At 36.8% G+C, this 18,705-nt stretch overlaps 1 pseudogene; it reads right to left on the reverse strand.

Moving 5' to 3' along the window:
* Window positions 1–8,022: 8,022 nt before the first annotated feature.
* Window positions 8,023–8,109, reverse strand: LOC126957839 (uncharacterized; annotated as a pseudogene).
* Between the last annotated feature and the right edge of the window lie 10,596 nt (window positions 8,110–18,705).

Consider the following 18,705-nt stretch of genomic DNA (forward strand, 5'->3'; position numbering starts at 1 on the left):
GGTCTTTACATGTTGGCATGTTTTTGCAATGGCTGGTACCGGTTGTTCCTTTCCATGTTTAGTGCTTCCTTCAGGGTCTCTTGTAAGGCAGGCCTAGTGGTGACAAAATCTCTAAGCATTTGCTTATCTGTAAAGGATTTTATTTCTCCGTCACTTATGAAACTTAGTTTGGCTGGATATGAAATTCTGGGTTTAAAATTCTTTTCTTTAAGAATGTTGAATATTGGCCCCCACTCTCTTCTGGCTTGTAGAGTTTCTGCCGAGAGATCTGCTGTTAGTCTGATGGGCTTCCCTTTGTGGGTAACCCGACCTTTCTCTCTGGCTGCCCTTAAGATTGTTTCCTTCATTTCAACTTTGGTGAATCTGGCAATTATGTGTCTTGGAGTTGCTCTTCTCGAGGATTATCTTTGTGGCGTTCTCTGTATTTCCTGGATTTGAATCTTGGCCTGCCCTACTAGGTTGGGGAAGTTCTCCTGGATGATATCCTGAAGAGTGTTTTCCAACTTGGTTCCATTTTCCTCCTCACTTTCAGGCACCCCAATCAGACGTACATTTGGTCTTTTAACATAATCCCATACTTCTTGCAGGCTTTGTTCATTTCTTTTTCTTCTTTTTTCTTTTGGTTTCTCTTCTCGCTTCATTTCATTCATTTGATCCTCAATTGCTGATACTCTTTCTTCCAGTTGATCGAGTCGGTTACTGAAGCTTGTGCATTTGTCACGTATTTCTTGTGTCATGGTTTTCATCTCTTTCATTTCGTTTATGACCTTCTCTGCATTAATTACTCTAGCCATCAATTCTTCCACTTTTTTTTTCAAGATTTTTAGTTTCTTTGCGTTGGGTACGTAATTCCTCCTTTAGCTCTGAGATGTTTGATGGACTGAAGCCTTCTTCTCTCATCTCATCAAAGTCATTCTCTGTCAAGCTTTGATCCATTGCTGGTGATGAGCTCTGCTCCTTTGCCGGGGGAGATGCACTCTTATTTTTTGAATTTCCAGCTTTTCTGCCCTGATTTTTCCCCATCTTTGTGGTTTTATCTGCCTCTGGTCTTTGATGATGATGGTGACGTACTGATGGGGTTTTGGTGTAGGTGTCCTTCCTGTTTGATAGTTTTCCTTCTAACAGTCAGGACCCTCAGCTGTAGGTCTGTTGGAGATTGCTTGAGGTCCACTCCAGACCCTGTTTGCCTGGGTGTCAGCAGCAGAGGCTGCAGAAGATAGAATATTGCTGAACAGCGAGTGTCTGTGTCTGATTCTTGCTTTGGAGGCTTCCTCTCAGGGGTGTACTCCACCCTGTGAGGTGTGCGGTGTCAGACTGCCCCTAGTGGGGGATGTCTCCCAGTTTGGCTACTCAGGGGTCAGGGACCCACTTGAGCAGGCAGTCTGTCCCTTCTCAGATCTCAACCTCCGTGTTGGGAGATCCACTGCTCTCTTCAAAGCTGTCAGACAGAGTCGTTTGCGTCTGCAGAGGTTTCTGCTGTTTTTGTTGTTGTTTATCTGTGCCTTGTCCCCAGAGGTGGAATCTACAGAGACAGGCAGGTTTCCTTGAGCTGCTGTGAGCTCCACCCAGTTCAAACTTCCTAGAGGCTTTGTTTACCTACATAAGCCTCAGCAATGGTGAGCGCCCCTTCCCCAGCCTCGCTGCTGCCTTGCTGGTGGATCACAGACTGCTGTGCTAGCAATGAGGGAGGCTCCGTGGGCGTGGGACCCTCCCGGCCAGGTGTGGGATATAATCTCCTGGTGTGCCTGTTTGCTTAAAGCGCAGTATTGGGGTGGGAGTTACCCAATTTTCCAGGTGTTGTGTGTCTCAGTTCCCCTGGCTAGGAAAAGGGATTCCCTTTCCCCTTGCGCTTCCCAGGTGAGGCGATGCCTTGCCCTGCTTCAGCTCTCGCTGATCGGGCTGCAGCAGCTGACCAGCACTGATTGTCCGGCACTCCCTAGTGAGATGAACCCAGTACCTCAGTTGAAAATGCAGAAATCACCGGTCTTCTGTGTCGCTCACGCTGGGAGTTGGAGACTGGAGCTGTTCCTATTCGGCCATCTTGCTCCGCCCCCAAGCTGAACTTTTAAAATCACTTCCTTATGTATCTTTCTCTTCCTTAATGCTTGTAACGTTAAATTCCTCCCTCTTTGATGTTAATATTGCCAGTATGCTTTCTGATAATTGTTAGTCTTGTCTTTTTTACCCATTCTTTTATATTCAGCCTTTCTTCATATTTTAAGTGTGTTTGTTTTAAACAGTATGGAATGGATTTCATGTTTAACTCAGTCTGATAGTTTCTGCTTTAAATAATGTTATACAGCTTCTTGATATTTCATATAACATATATTACTGTGTTACTTTTTTTTACTTCTTGTTCTTAATTTTTGCTGTTTTTTCTCTAGTTTCTATTCATTCCCTTTGTTCTTTTAACATGGAAGTTCTACTGTATTTTCTTACTCTACAAGTGGTTACTTGTCTTTCCTTGACAGTAAAACACATATTTTTCTACTATTATAAGAAAACAAGATGTAACGTATTTTCATCACCATTGTTGCTATTTCCTTTTCTGTCTAATATGGCATGATTTTAGAGTCAGTGTTCTCACTTCTCACTCTCTTCACCCGCTTTGAGAACTTTGATTTGGCTTTTACTTCTCAGCCTCTTCCTCTTTCCCAGCCTTATCTCAACTGTTAAACTTTGCTGAGATAATTTAGTATTTTAATTTCCAATAATTACAAAGTTTTTTCATACAATATATCTTTTCTTTTCTTTCTCTTTTTCTTTTCTTTTTTTTTTTTTTTTTTTTTTTTGAGACAGAGTCTCACTCTGTCACCCAGGCACCCAGGCTAGAGTACAACGGCATGATCTTGGCTCACTGCAACCTCTACCTCTCCTGGGTTCAAGTCATTCTCATGCCTCACCCTCCCAAGTAGCTAGGATTGCAGGCATGCGCCACCACGCCCAGCTAATGTTTGTATTTTTAGTAGAGATGGGGTTTCTCCATCTTGGCCAGGCTGGTCTTGAACTCCTGACTTCAGGTGATCCACCCATTTCAGCCTCCCAAAGTGCTGGGATTACATGTGTGAGCCACTGCATCCAGCCTTCTGTTTTAAGAGTTGTTTTTTAACACTTAGATTACACATTCCCAGTCATCCTCTCATTAACCACTTAAGTATAATTTCACATAGCATAAATGTAAATATATAATATAAATTTTTATACATAATTTATGTTGTATGTATATACCATATACATATACATACACACACATACTTACATATATAGATTTTGCTCATCACTTTTTCTCATCTCATCTTCCCCTATTTTGAAGTCTGTTCTGATTCATTTGTTGGTTAGAACCTGCATATTTTCTTTAGAGAGGGTATACTGAAAGCATACTCTCTGAATCCTTACACATTTGCAAATACCTATTTTATTTTAAGCAAACAGTATCTGGACTGCATATAGGATACTTAGGTGGCAGCTCTCTTTTCCCTGTAATACTTGATGTTTCTCATATTCACTCTCACAAATAAGAAGTTTAATGTCAGTTTGCTTTTCCTTCTATAAAATTTCTGTTTGGAAACTTGCATAATTTTCTGTTTATATTTACAGTTGGGAATTTTACTTATATGTGTCTTCTTTAAGTTCTGCCTGGAAACTAAATTTTCAAAAGGAAAATTTCGACTTTTTTGGCTTAAATTTCTTCTAGCATTTATTAATTGTTGATTCTCTTCCACCTGTTACTTTTTCTTTTTCTGGACCTCCTAGTGGGTCTTCTTGATAGTTCCTTCTAGTCCCCCTCTTTTCCCCTCATGACTACTGCACCTTGGAATTTCTACTCTGTGTTTTGAGATATTATTTCCATTTCATCTTCAAGATCACTATCAGTGTCTTAATGGAAACCAGTGTCTCAGTCAATTCATTTACCAATTTATAATTTTAAAAATCTTAGAGTTTTGTTTTCTTTCAATTTTGGGAAAATAAAGTTACTATGATGTATTGGAATCTCCTTAAGAGCTCTGTTTTTACGATATTTGTCTGTTTAATAATTTTTCAAAGTAAAATTCATGTAAAAGCATTTCATAGTGAACAATAGACAATTAGTACATTTACAGTGTTGTATAAGCACCTCTATGTAACTTCAAAACATTTCCATCAATGCAAAGTAAAACTCCCCTCAGTTCCTGATAACAACCAAAATGCATTCTACCTCTGGATTTATGTATTCTAGATACTTCATATAAATGAAATCATATAATATGTGGTCTTTTGTGCCAGAATCTTTCACTTAACCTAATATTTTGAGGCTCACCTACCTTGTAGCATTTATCAGTACTTTATTCTTTTTAATGACTGAATGACATCTCATTTTAAATACATATCAAAACTTGCACATTTACTTGTTGGTGGACATTTATACTCTTTCTACATTTTTACTATTGTGAATATCAAATATATGGTTTGCAAATATTTTCTTTCATTCTGTGTGTTGTATTTTCACTTAAACTGTTCTGTGATACACAAAAGTTTTTAATGTTGGTAGACATTTATTCTATTTATTCTAATGTTGGTAGACATTAAATTCTAATTTATTCTATTCTAATGTTGGTAGACAAAAATTTATTCTATTTTTCCTTTTGTTGCTTATGCTTCTGGTGACATGTTTAAGAATCCATTACTAAATCCAAGGTTATGAAGATTTACTCCTTTGTTTTTTTCTAATAGTTTTATGGTTTTAACCCCTACATTTAGGTTGCTTGTCTATTTTGAATTCATTTTTGTATGTGGTGTGAGGTAGGGGTCTACTTTAATACTTTTCTATATGATGTAAGAAAGGGGTCCAGTTTTAATCTTCTACATATGGTTAGCCAGTGATCTCAGCACCATTTATTGAATAGGGAATCCTTAACCCCATTGCTTGCTTTTGTCAGGTTTGTCAAAGATCAGACAGTTGTAGATGTGAGATCTTATTTCTGGGTTCTGTATTCTGTTCCATTTTTCTATGTATCTATTCTGATATCAATGCTGTTTTGGTTACTGTAGCCCTGCTGTACAGCTTTATTCTTTTTAGACGGAGTCTCACTCTGTTGCCAGGCTGGAGTGCAGTGGGGTGATCTCGGCTCACTACAACCTCTGACTTCCAGGTTCAAGCAATTTTCCTGCCTCAGCCTCCTGAGTAGCTGGTACTACAGGCACACACCACCATGCCCAGCTAATTTTTGTATTTTTAGTAGAGGTGGGGCTTCACCATGTTGGCCAGGATGATATCGATCTCTTGATCTTGTGATCTGCCTGCCTCAGCCTCCCAAAGTGCTGAGATTACAGGCATGAGCCACCATGACTGGCCCGCTTTGTTCTTTTTGCTTGGGATTACCTTGGCTATTTGGGCTCTTTTTTTGGTTCTATATGAATTTTAAAATAGTTTTCTCTAGTTCTGTGAAGGATGTCAATGGTAGTTTAATAGAAATGGCATTTAATCTATAAATTGTTTTTGGCGGTATGGCCATTTTCACAATATTGATTCCTGTTATCCATGAGCATGGAATGTTTATCCATTTGTTTGTGTAATCTCTGATTTCTTTTAGTGGTGGTTCATAGTTCTCCTCGTAGAGGCCTTTCACCTCCCTAGCTAGCTGTATTCCTAGATATTTTATTCTTCTTGTGGCAATTGTGAATGGGAGTTTGTTCCTGATTTGGTTCTTGGCTTGATTGTTGTTGGTGTATAGAAATGCTAGTGATTTTTGCACATTGATTTTGTATCCTGAGACTTTGCTGAAGTTGTTTATCAGCTTAAGAAGCTTTTGGGCTGAGACCATGGGGTCTTCTAGATATAAGATCATGTCATCTGCAAACAGAGATAGTTTGACTTTCTCTCTATTTGAATGCTTTTTATTTCTTAATCTTGCCTGATTGCCCTGGCCAGAACTTCCACTACTATCTTTATAAGAGTGGTGAGAAAGGACATCTTGTTTTGTGCAAGTTTTCAAGGGGAATTCTTCCAGCTTTTGCCCATTCAGTATGATGTTGGCTATGAGTTTTTCATAGATGGCTCTTATTATTTTGAGGTATGTTCCTTGAATACCTAGTTTATGGGAATTTTAAACATGAATGGATGTTGAATTTTATCAAAAGCCTTTTGCCCATCTATTAATATAATCATGTGATCTTTGTCTTTAATTCTGTTTATGTGATGAATCACATTTATTGATTTGTGTAGATTAGCCAACCTTGAATCCTGAGGATAAAGCCAACTTGATTGTGGTGGATAAGCTTTTTAATGTGCTGCTGGATTCAGTTTGCCATTATTTTTTTGAGAGTTTTCACATCAATGTTCATCAAGGATATTGTCCTAAAGTTCTCTTTTTTGTTGTATCTCTGCCAGGTTTTGGTATCAAGATGATTCTGGCTTCATATAACGAGTTAGAGATGAGTTCCTCCTCTTCAGGTTTTTGGAATAGTTTCAGTAGGAGTGGTACCAACTCTTCTTTGTACATCTGGTAGACTACAGCTGTGGATCTATCAGGTCCTGGGCTTTTTTGTTTTGTTTTTTTGTTTGTTTGTTTGTTTGTTTTTGGTTTGTTGGCCATTTATTACTGCCTCAATTTCAGAACTTGTTATTGGTCTATTCAGGGATTCAATTTTTTCCTGGTTCAGTCCTGGGAGGATGTATGTGTCCAGGAATTTATCCATTTCTTCTAGATTTTCCAGTTTATGAGCAAAGAGGTGTTCATAATATTCTCTAACCGTTGCTTGTATTTCTGTGGGGTCAGTGTAATATCATCCTTGTTCTTTTGATTGTGTTTATTTGAATCTTCTCTCTTTTCTTCTTTATTAGTTTAGCTAGTGGTTCATTTTATTAATATTTTTTTAATCAGCTCCTGGATATTGATATTCTGAATGGTTTTTCATGTCTCTATCTCCTTCAGTTCAACTCTGATTTTGGTTATTGTTTTCTACTATCTTTTGGATTTCTTTGATCTTGATTCTCTAGTTCTTTAGTTATTTAGGTTGTTAACTTGAGTTCTTGCTAACTTTTCAATGTGGGCATTTAGTGCTATAGTTGTGTCCCAGAGATTCTGGTATGCTGTATCATTGTTCTCATTAGTTTCAAAGAAGTTCTTGATTTCTGTCTTACTTTCATTATTTACCTAAAAGTCACTTGGGAGCAGATTATTCAATTTCCATGTAATTGTATGGTTTTGAGTAAACTACTTAGTCTGGATTTCACATTTGATTGTGCTGTGGTCTGAGAGACTGTTATGATTTCAGTTATTTTCCATTTGCTAAAAAGTGTTTTACTTCTGATTATGTAATCAATTTCAGAGTAAATGCCATGTGGTGATAAGAAGAATGTATATTCTGTTGTTTTGGAGTGGAAAGTTCTATATATTTCTGTAAGGTCCATTTGATCTACTGTTAAGTTCAGGTCCTGAATATCTTTGTTAATTAGTTGTCTTGATGATCTCTCTAATATTGCCAGTGGGGTGTAAAAGTCTCCCACTATGAGTGTGTGGGAGTCTAAGTATCTTTGAAGGTCTCTAAGAACTTGCTTTTACTAATCTGAGTGCCCACGTGTTGGGTGCATATATATTTATGATAGTAAGTTCTTCTTGTTGAGTTGAACCCTTTAGCATTATATAATGCCCTTCTTTGTCTTTTATGATATTCATTGGTTTAAAGTATGTTTTGTCAGAAACTAGGATTGCATCCCTTTCTTTTTTCTGTTTTCCATTTACTTGGTAAATTTTCCTCCATCCTTTTATATTGAGCCTATGTGTGTCATTGCATGTGAGACAAGTCTCTTGAAGACAGCATATAAATTTGTCTTAGCTCTTTTTCCAGCTTGCCACTCTGTGTTTTTTAATTGGGGCTTTTAGCCCGTTTACATTTAAGGTTAGTATTGATATGTTTGGATTTGATCCTGTCATCATGATGTTAGCTGGTTATTTTGCAGACTTGTTTATGTGGTTGCTTTATTGTGTCACTTGTCTGTGTACTTCATTGTGTTTTTATAGTGGCTTGTAACGGTCTTTCCTTTCCATATTTAGTTTTTTCATGCTCTACATGCTCAGAGAAATTTCTCTAGGAATGAACTATAGAAAAGATCCCTGAAAGTATAGTCTTTGTAAAAGTTTTTAAATCAGAAAATGTGAGTCCTCCAACATTATTCTTCTGTTTCAAGATTGTTTTGGCTATTAAGGGGCACTCAAAATTCCATATGAGTTTGAGAATTAACTTTTTCTTTTTTTAAAGAAAAGGTCATTGGAATTTTCCTAGAGATTGCATTGAATATATAGATTTATTTGGGTAGTATGACATCATAACAATATTAAGTTTTCAAATGTATTAACACTAATGTATTTCGATTCATTTAAGTATTCTTAAATTTCTTTCAGTAATATGTTGTAGCTTTCAGTGTACAAGTCTCTCACATCTGTATTAATCAGGGTTCTCCAGAGAGACAGAACCAATAGGGTATATATAGAAATATATAGAAAGAGATTTATTATGTAGCATTGGCTCACACAATTACTGAGGCTAAGAAGTCTCATGGTCTGCCATTTGCAAGCTGAAGACCCCAGGAAGCTGATAGTATAGTTTCATTCCAAATTTGAAAGCCTGAGAACTGGAGGGCTAATAGTGTAAGTCTCAGTCTAAGTTTGAAAGCCTGAGAACAAAGACCACTGATGTCTGAGGGCAGGAGAAAATGGATACCCTAGCCCAAGCAGAGAGCCAATTTACTCTTCCTCTGCCTTTTTGTTCTGTTCAGCTTTCAGTGGATTGGATGATGTTCACCCACATCAGTGAGAATAATCTTCTTTACTCAGCCTACCACTTCAAATACTAATCTCTTCTGAAAACATCCTCACAGACACATCCAGAAATATTTTATCAGCTATATGGGCATCTCTTAGCTCAGTAAAACTGACACATAAAATTAACCATCATAATCTCCTTGGCTAATTTTTGAGGGGCATTTTATTCCTTTGGATGCTACTGTAAATTGAATTAATTTCTTAGTTTCTTTTTTAGATTGTTTATTGGTGGTGTATAAGAGCACAATTGGTTTCTATGCATTGATCTTGTACTCAAAAACTTTGCTGAATTTGTTTATTAGATTTAGTAGATTTTTTATGGATTATTGGGATTTTCTATTATGTCACCTGGAAACAGATAGTTTTATTCTTTACCTCAATTTCAATACCTTTTGCTTCTTTTTCTTGCCCAATTACTCTGACTAGAACTTCCAGTACAATTTTGAATAGTAATGGTCAAGGCAGCCTCCTCATTTTCTTCCTGACCTTAGAGAAAATGCTTTTATTCTTTGATCATTGAGTATAATGTGTATAGCTGTGGGTTTTTCACAATACCCTGTATCGTATTGAGGAAGTACCCTTTCATCTTTTGGCTTAGTTTGCTCTTTGTTTTTTTCTAATTTTTAAGATGTACATTTAGGTTATTGATCTTTACTTACATTTTAAATTTAAGTTTTCATTTGTTTCTTCCAGCAGTTCTTTTTTTCTTCTAGTTCTTTCTTTTTTCTTCCCCCCACCCCCCATGAGTGCTGTATCCCCTTAAGTGATTTGGTATTTTTCTTTGACTACTCACCAGGATTCAGCCAGCCACTGGGCTACCTTAAGCAGTGTCAATTCTAAGAGTGGTGGTAATCTCAGTGACCTTTACCTCAGTGAACTTAGCTGCAGAGCAGCCAGCAAGTTACTAGTGTTTTCTCTGACAATGTAAAGAAATCTCTCTGCTTCTAGACTCTTCTGTTTTAAAGACAAGTATTATAGCCATTCTATCTACAAGGTAGAGAAAACTCACTAGCCCACCCAATAAGATTCCCTGTATCTTCTCAGATCCATCAGGCTTGAATACAGCTCCTAGAGATAGTTACAGGAGTCTCCATGAGCCAAAATTAGTCTAAACATTCTCCCCACTTGTCGCTTCAGGGTTCTTTGCTACTGGTGTACAATCTATTGTCTATTCCAGGAGGAAAATTTCAGTATGTCCTCTCTTTCCAGACCTAGAAAAACTCAAGGCTTCTAGCATCACATTTCCACATACCTCTGCCTATCAACATAGCAGCTGCTGACTCAGGAAAGGTAGTTATCTAAACTGAAGTTAAGAACATACATAGGGCAACAGTGGTATATTTTAGCTGCCATCTTCCCAGTCATTTAAAAAAAATGTATATATAGGGGCCAGGCATGGTAGCTAATGCTTGTAATCCCAGCACTTTGGGAGGCTGAGGCAGGTAGGTCCCTTGAGGTCAAGAGTTTGAGACCAGCCTGGCCAACGTGGTGAAACCCCACTCTACTGAAAATACAAAAATTAGCTGGGCATGGCAGTGCATGCCTGTAATCCCAGCTACTCAGAAGGCTGAGGCAGGAGAACTGCATGAACCCAGGAGACAGAGGTTGCAGTGAGCTGAGATCATGCCACTGTACTCCAGCCTGGGAAACACAGCGAAACTCCATCTAAAAAATATATAAAAATAAAAATAAAATGTATAAATAGGTAATTATTTTTTAATTCTAAAGGACAGTTTTGTTATGTCTTGCAGCTATCCTTTATACATTGGAATGGATCTTAGAATTTTAAATGGGAAATATGATTAACATACAAAAATTTCATTTATGGATAAATTTTCAAGTATTCATCTCAATTATTCATCTACCTTATGTAAATAATATAATCACCATGATCCATAAAGAAATAGATATTAGTATTTGTTCCAGGAAAATAAATTGCATTTTGTGCTATAGCCAAATTATTTCTTTTAACCAATGAGTAAAAAAATCAAAACACAGAATTAGGAAGTAGAAAATCTCTTCTGTGCCAGGCGTGGTGGCTCACGCCTGTAATCCCAGCACTTTGGGAGGCCAAGGTCAGTGGATCACAAGGTCAAGAGATCGAGACCATCCTGGCCAACATGGTGAAACCCCCTCTGTACTAAAAATACAAAAATTAGTTGGGCATGGTGATGCACACCTGTAGTCCCAGCTACTCAGAAGGCTGAGGTGGGATAATTGCTTGAACCTGAGAGACGGAGGTTGCAGTGAGCCGAGATCGTGCCACTGCACTCCAGCCTGGCAACAGAATGAGACTCCGACTCAAAAAAAAAAGAAAAAAAAAAGAAGAAAGTCTCTTCTGTATATTCTCTCCAAGCAAAACACAAAGCTTCACTTATTTCTTGTCTGAAAATAATTTTTTTAAAAAAATCACAGAAAATAGGTGAATTGAAACTTCAGAATAAACTTACTAGTCAGAAAATCTACCCAAAGTCATCAGAACTGGTGACTGATTACAATCAGAATAGATTGTAATTTGAACATACACTGTGTCATAATCTTAATAATCTTTATAAGGCAGTGGTTCTTAAATGGCATTTTTTTTCCAGTTATTGACAATAAATAGAATGTCGTAAGTTCCCTAGAGACCTTTTTGAAACTGTTATTAAAAAACACTGTCCAAACTTCCAAAAATCTATTGCCAAGTTTTTTTTTCTCAAAATATTTTTCTCTAGTTTTCCAAATTATGAACAATGAGTTACTGTTTCAACACTCTCTCACACAATCTCCATTTGACTGATCATCCAACCACATCAAAATTCAAAAAGCACATTCCTCATTATTCATATACTTTATATAAGCAATAATTTTGAGATTAACTCAAATCATGTTTGCAAATATATATTAAACCTATAGCAGTTTCACCCTTTTGCTTAGAGTAGTCTCATAAGCTTCTCATTTGTCACCATTCACATAGCGAGAGATTTTTCACCAACTGATAATAGATGAGAAAATAGTAATTTAAGAAGGTGCTATGAATAATATCTTTTCTATCTGTACTTTGCTGATTTGCCTTAGAGTTTTCAAATGCTTGTTTTCATTTTCTTAGTATGCTCATTTTTTGACAAATAAGAGAAATGAAACTATTCTTTAATTATACTAGTGAACCATGACAAGAAATGAGTGGGAAATTTTGCTTGCACAATTACATGATGTTCAAATTAACTGATTCTATATTTCAAAAGGAAAATATACTATCAGTTTTATATCTTTGTCATTATCTATACATACATTTAATAGCTTTTTAAAATACCAGTTTTATTTCCTATTTGAATAGCTTGCCAATACTTACCATCTGAACAACATTTCTCTGCTTGCAGCTGGTCTTTGCTTATGACACTGTAAGGTAACATATTGTGATTTGGAAGCGCAGCTGTGACTAAAAGTTCCAGTGCACTATTCATGCCAAAATGAACATAGTGCAGATTGTTGTACAGGACTCAAACTTCATTCAAAGATTTACGCAAACTGTGTATCATTCATACATATTCATAACTCATGGATAATTTTATTTTTAATAACTTTTAACATAATAGTTTTTTTTGAAATTTTGGGAAACAAGGAAAATTATGAAGAAACATCTAATGTTTACATCTACCACTAACTTTACATTTCAGTGTGTATCTTTTTATAAATATATATATACAGTCTCCCCCCAGTAGAGATCATACTATACATATTATTTTGAAGACTACTTTCCATACTAAGTATAATGTCATACAATACTGGGGATTTGTTTATCTTTAAATTGCAATTCTTCTGAGGTATAACTGTAACCAGAGCATCATTCCATGCTCTGAATAGTAAATTTGTTTCTTACAGATTCCCAACTGCTCCTTGAATTTTGCCTAGGTACTTATAAGAATCTACTCTCTTTCAAATAATTAATAAAAATGAGTACCCTGGTGGCTTAATCTCATAATAGGTATGGCTTATACAGGGTAAAAGGTCTCTTAGTAATTGTATTTTAATTATTAAACTCTAAATTGTTTTAGCATTTTCCCTTTTTTATTTTTTCTTATAATTTAACATTTTTTTAAGATTCAGGGAGTACATGTGCAGGTTGTTACATGGGTATATGGTATGATGCTGAGGTTTGGGATACAATTGATCCTGTCACCTAGGCGGTGAGCATAGTATGCAATAGTTATTCAGCCCTTGCCTCCTCTCTTCCTCTCCTGTCTAGTAGTCCCCAGTATCTACTGTTGCCATCTTTATGTCCTTGAGTGCCCAATGTATATAGGTCCCACTTATAACTAAGAAAATGAGGTATTTGATTATCTGTTCTTGCATTAATGCTGTAAGGATAATGGCTTCCAGCTGCACCTATGTTCCTGAAAAGGACATCATTTCATTCTTTTTTCATGGCTGTGAGAATTAGCATTTTAAAATATGTAAGAGTCTGTGAAAAAGCTGGGTGGAGCTACTGTGTATGTGAGATTTTTATTGTTGGTAGATTTTTTTTTATTAAGACACATTTAGGAATGTTATTCTAAATTATGAAAAGTATTTAATACTTTAGTAATTTATGAAAGTTAAAAAGCACCATGCATAAGTAGATAATTTTTTTGTTTTGCATCCAATTTACTCAAACACTTTCTTTTGCAAAGGTTACTTAGAAATTAACTATGAACCCATTAAGGGACTGACCTGTGTGTTTCTCTTCATCCTCAGTGCCTAACACAAAAATTTTTTGTTTGTTGCTGCTACTACTGCTTCTACTGGTGTTGATAAAATTGATAAGAAAATTATTTTGCTTTCTGCTTTACTCTATTGCTCATCAATAATTTGAGAGAGTTAATAAATACTTAGGTAACTTTCAAGATGGAGTTCAACAAATATGAAATAATAAGGCAAAAAATCTAAGCTTTATCTCTTGGTAGAAGTATTAAAAAGACTTTGAAATGAGGGTATAAAAATTGATTTGGGAGGATCAATTATGTGCCCAGATTCATAGGCAAAGATCTTGCAGTGAAGAACTCACATCTCCCTTATTATTCTGGCCTTTCTCTCCATTCTTGCACACTAAATAATGCCCTCGGCCCTTTGCCCTTTATAGATAATGTATTTTATGACAATTACTACTGCTCTTTAAGCACCCTATATTTTTAGCAACAAACTATATTCTTAAGATTTAACATATCAGCTACAAAGCAACAAAATATTCTTGGTGTTCAACTTATTTATTGGTGTTTGACATTAGGGGAAAACAAATATGATCTGAATGGTATCCCTGGAGCCTAGATACTGAAATCCTGCAACATTTAAGTGTGGATTGGCTGGAGCTATCAGAGGTCATCATCTGTAATTCCTCAGAGAATGGGGTTACTAAAAACAATATCTCCAAATTGGAAATAAAGTTTTTATTTGCAGGCTTTTTCTTTGGATGCTTGCTAATGATGAGAAGGCTACACTGGGTGGCAAAGTGAAGACTGTTTCAATAGGAAAAGAGCCTTAGTTAAAAAGTTTTGTGAAACTCTTGAATGCTCAGCTTGCTACAATTACATAGTATATTTGCCATGATTCCATTGTATGTCATAAGGTCAGTAGGTTTCATCAGAATCTGTAAATCTAACACTTAAGGCCTTATCAGATTATCCCTATGACTTCATAAATTCTAAGGTTACATGGATAGCGAAGTCTCAATACCAATAATACTGTACTTACCTTAAATTTCTATTTATATTCTTAATACTTATAAATAGGTTGATGCTTAAAATAAGTTTATTTCCTTATTTTTAAAGTTTGCATTAAAAATAAATAAGCTCATAACATCTCCTGCAGTTTAGTGTGTGCTCTTTCACTTCTTACAACAGATTTAGATAATGGAGTCTGGAGAAACATGGAGGTGATGACAGAAGGAAAATGTCATAGATGGAGGAAAAAAGGTAACTAAAACTGATTGAAAGAACTCCACAAACATAAAATGTCTCTGTATATTCACTTTCTTATACCATTTATGATTTAAATCAATGATCTACTACAAAATATTTGCATTCACTACTTGAAATTTACTTCATTAGCATTTTTTTGTATTAAGGTTTTGACAGTGAACCGTAAACCCTAAAAATAGCCCATCTTCATTTTCTTCATTCTTGGAAACTCTCTTAATATAAGAGTTTTGCTTTCTTGCCCCATTCCAGCTCCATCAGCATTTCTGTCTGTATCAAGCATATTTATGCATATAATCACTTACTATTACCTTCTCTATCTCTTTTCAGTTTGCATGAATACAGCTTAAGTCATTTAAAGATCCCAGATATGTGCTAATTAGAGTGTCCACCCTAAAGGTATCAGTAAATCAGACTGCTGCTAATCTAGTCTCTCAATGTATTACTTTGAAATGCCCTAGGATGCATAAGGGTATTGAAAACTATCAACCCCAGAGAACAAAATTTATCACCTCTGTCAAATAATACTCACATTGATGAATTCTGACATTTACCTCAATATAAGTCAGAATCCACTTATTATTTAATTAGCCAATTCTATGTAATGTTTGCCATTAAGTTTGACAACATATGCAGCTTCTTTCTTTTCTCATATTATGGTATAACATAACATGAATTAAAGAGGAATCTAAAATTGAGAGTTCAATCTTCAAAGTCGTGTATTCTTTGACCTGCAGTTTGACATTCTTTCAGTGATACTACTTTTTGTGAAGAATTAAACCCTGTTGTAGCATTGTAAGTTCTGTGACATTTTTAAAATGCAGCTTCTTGACATCAAATTGAGAATTGTTTCTGGGGCTAGCTTATGGGTAACATAATGGCCCACATGTTTTATCTGAAATATGATTGTTGTTATTCAAGTAGTCTTTGCCCCAAATATACATTTATTGAAAAACTGAGCCAGATTTTCTAATCATATGGAAATAGTGGTATTTGCCTATACAATCAAACGTGCTTCTAATCCCACTTCTTGTATAGGTAGTGTAGCTAGATCTCTAAGACTAGCGAGAAGCATTGCCTTAATCCTCATTTAAAAAAAAAAAAAAAAAAAAAAACCCTCAACAAAATCCTAGTGTTTGGGAATGCTTGCGTGATACAGTATATAGAAATGGTTTTGTTCACCAGCACTCTGCCCCACATTACATTATTCTAATAACAATACATTCTTCTTTTGTGGAATTTCTCCTTCCCCATTCCATCCATGTGTTTCCAGTGGGGACTGTCATTAGTATACCACTCCCCTAGTCAGAAGTTGGATGAGTCCCTGACTCATACTGAGACCAGCTTATTGCCCCATTCCTGAGGCACAGTGATCTTCCTAACACCAAATGGGTGACTCAGGCTGAACCAGAGGACATCTTAGTGACACAGGATTTTTCTTGGCCTCTTTATCAGACTTGCAACAGGGGTGAACATTTACTCTGCCCACCGCCCTCAACCCCATGCAGAAAGGAGCACGTGAGCGAGTGAGTACCTGACCTGGACAGCCACTCTGGGCGCTGTCACAGGAATAAGCTCCATGCGGGGCCCACAGCAGGCCAGACCAGGCTTGAGTGAGTGAGTGCAGGATCTAGCCAGCCAGCCAGCCACTCCGGGCACCAGCAGGAGCAAGCTCCCTGCAGGGCCCATAACCAGACCAGGTGAGACTGAACAAGTGTGGGATCCGGCCAGCAGCTCCAGGCACCAGCAGAAGCAAGCTCTGGGCGGGAACTGTGCTAGCGCCCAGGTGGGGGTGCCTGCAACTCTGAAGCCCCAGAGGGCGTGTTACAGTGCTCTCTTAGCTCTACTGTCTGTGGATGCCTGTGTGTTAACAACTCAGTTGGCCCTTTGCCTCCTCACGTGAGGCAACTGCCCTTCACCAGTGAGGGCAAAGGGCCGGTGTGACAGCCTTTCTGGGTACCTGCATTTGGTGGGCCCCGAGCTGTTGTCAGAATACAAGAAGAATGAGGTCAGGCAGACACTTGAAGGCTAGTGAAGGTGGAGAATTTTATTGAGCTATGGAAATGGCTCTCAGTAGAGAGGAGAGGGGAGCTAGAGAGGGGAATGAATGGCAGGTAGTCTTCCCTGATGTCAGGTTGTCTTCTCCCTGAAGTCTGGCTGCCTCATCCCCAAAGATAAGCCATCTCTCTTCCCCAGAATTTGGCGGTCTCTCCTCTCTACTGACTGAGTCTGGGATCTTTACAGACATAGGATTGGGGTGGTGCAGGCCATAGGTAGTTTTGGAAAAGGCAACATTCAGTTGACTCTTTCTGAATAATGCCTTTTTACCAATCAGGAGAGAGTGGGCAAACAGGAATAGAAGTTCTCACTTTGGGCTGCAGGTTTCAGACTTTTTGACTTCAAGGTAGGGGTCACTGGAACCTGCTCCTGTCTGCCTAGAATTTCTCTACCTCTATCTTTAGTAGGATATAACTGGAAATTCTAAGAATCTACTTTTTGCCTCTTGAGCTATATAGATGGGAGGTTTTTAGTCTGCAGTGGTCTAGAGCCATATTCCCAATTCTGGAGAAAATTTATCTGGAATAGGAAAATCTGATATGCAGAAAAAAATCAGAGGTAAGAATCAGTGAAAGGAAATAACTGGGTGAAGTTTTTATAAATTCTGTCATCTCTGAGTCCAATTCTACACTTGCATTTGTTGTAGGTTGTTTATATTAGACAATAAATTTCTCATATTTGCCTAAGTTAGTTGAGTTGAGGTTTTGTCACTTGCAACTGTAAGAAATTTAAATACACTGGAATACCTGGAAGTCTTAATGGTATTTTTCAGGAAGTCTAGCAGCTTCTGATAAGCCTTAAAAGTGTTTAAAAGAAAAAGCAAACTTGCATCTAAGCAGATATGATATGCAATACACACAAGATACATAGTGTTATAGTAACATAATAACGGCTTTTAATGATCTGTCTCAAGGAGGAGGCACATTTATAAAGATTTTCAGATCGTGAGGTCTTCTTAGATAATCTGAATCCTGCTTATGCTACATCCCAGCTGTGTGGATTGGGCAACTTACATAAAGTCTTCAGTCTCTGTTTTCTTATCTGTAAAACAAAGATGATAATACATATCTCATTTGATTCTTACAGTGTCTGGCACTTATAAGGTGATCAAAAATAGTATCTATGATTAATATCTCATCTCTACTATTTTAGGCACTTAAGGTGTCCTAACCAAATATCTTATTTAGCAAAATGAGTCCAAAAACTTTATTAATTTATAGTATTTACTGGGTATTTACTACCCATAGAGATAAATAAGGCTTATGGCTTTCACTTATAGAAGTTACAGTTTTATAGAAGAGAGCATAAATATGCATATGTTGTAGAATTAGACCGAGTGGAACACTTAGTAGTGTCTTGGGAAATGACACACATTATAGAATTATTGTGTCTGGAAATTCACCTTGACAGAGTTGCCTAAGCAAACTCTTGTGAGTCCTCTTGAGGATAGGTTTATAGACAGACTTCTAATCAGAAACTATAAAAGCCAGAAGATGAAAGAACATGTTTCTTTCTTTTTAAAAAAGTAGGAAGGCTTAAGTGCAGGTGTTTTACATGCATATATTGCATAGTGGTGAAGTCTGTGTTTTTGGTATACCCAACACCAAAATAGCATCATATCCATTAGGCAATCGTTGAACCCTCACCCCTACCTTTTGTTGTCTTCCATGTCTATTTTTCCACTCCATATATCCATGTGTACCCATTGTTTAGCTCCCACTTGTGAAAACATGCAGTATTTGACTATTTCTGAGTTACTTCACTTAGGTCAATGGCCTTCATTTTCATCCATGTTGCTGCAAAAGACAAGATTTTATTTTTATGACCAAGTAGTATTCCATGGTGTGTGTGTGTGTGTGTGTGCGTGTAGCTCACATTTCTTTTATACAATCCTCTATTGATGGACACGTAAGTTG

This window comes from Macaca thibetana, chromosome 6, assembly GCF_024542745.1.
Source record: "Macaca thibetana thibetana isolate TM-01 chromosome 6, ASM2454274v1, whole genome shotgun sequence".
Taxonomy (NCBI): Eukaryota; Metazoa; Chordata; class Mammalia; order Primates; family Cercopithecidae; genus Macaca; species Macaca thibetana.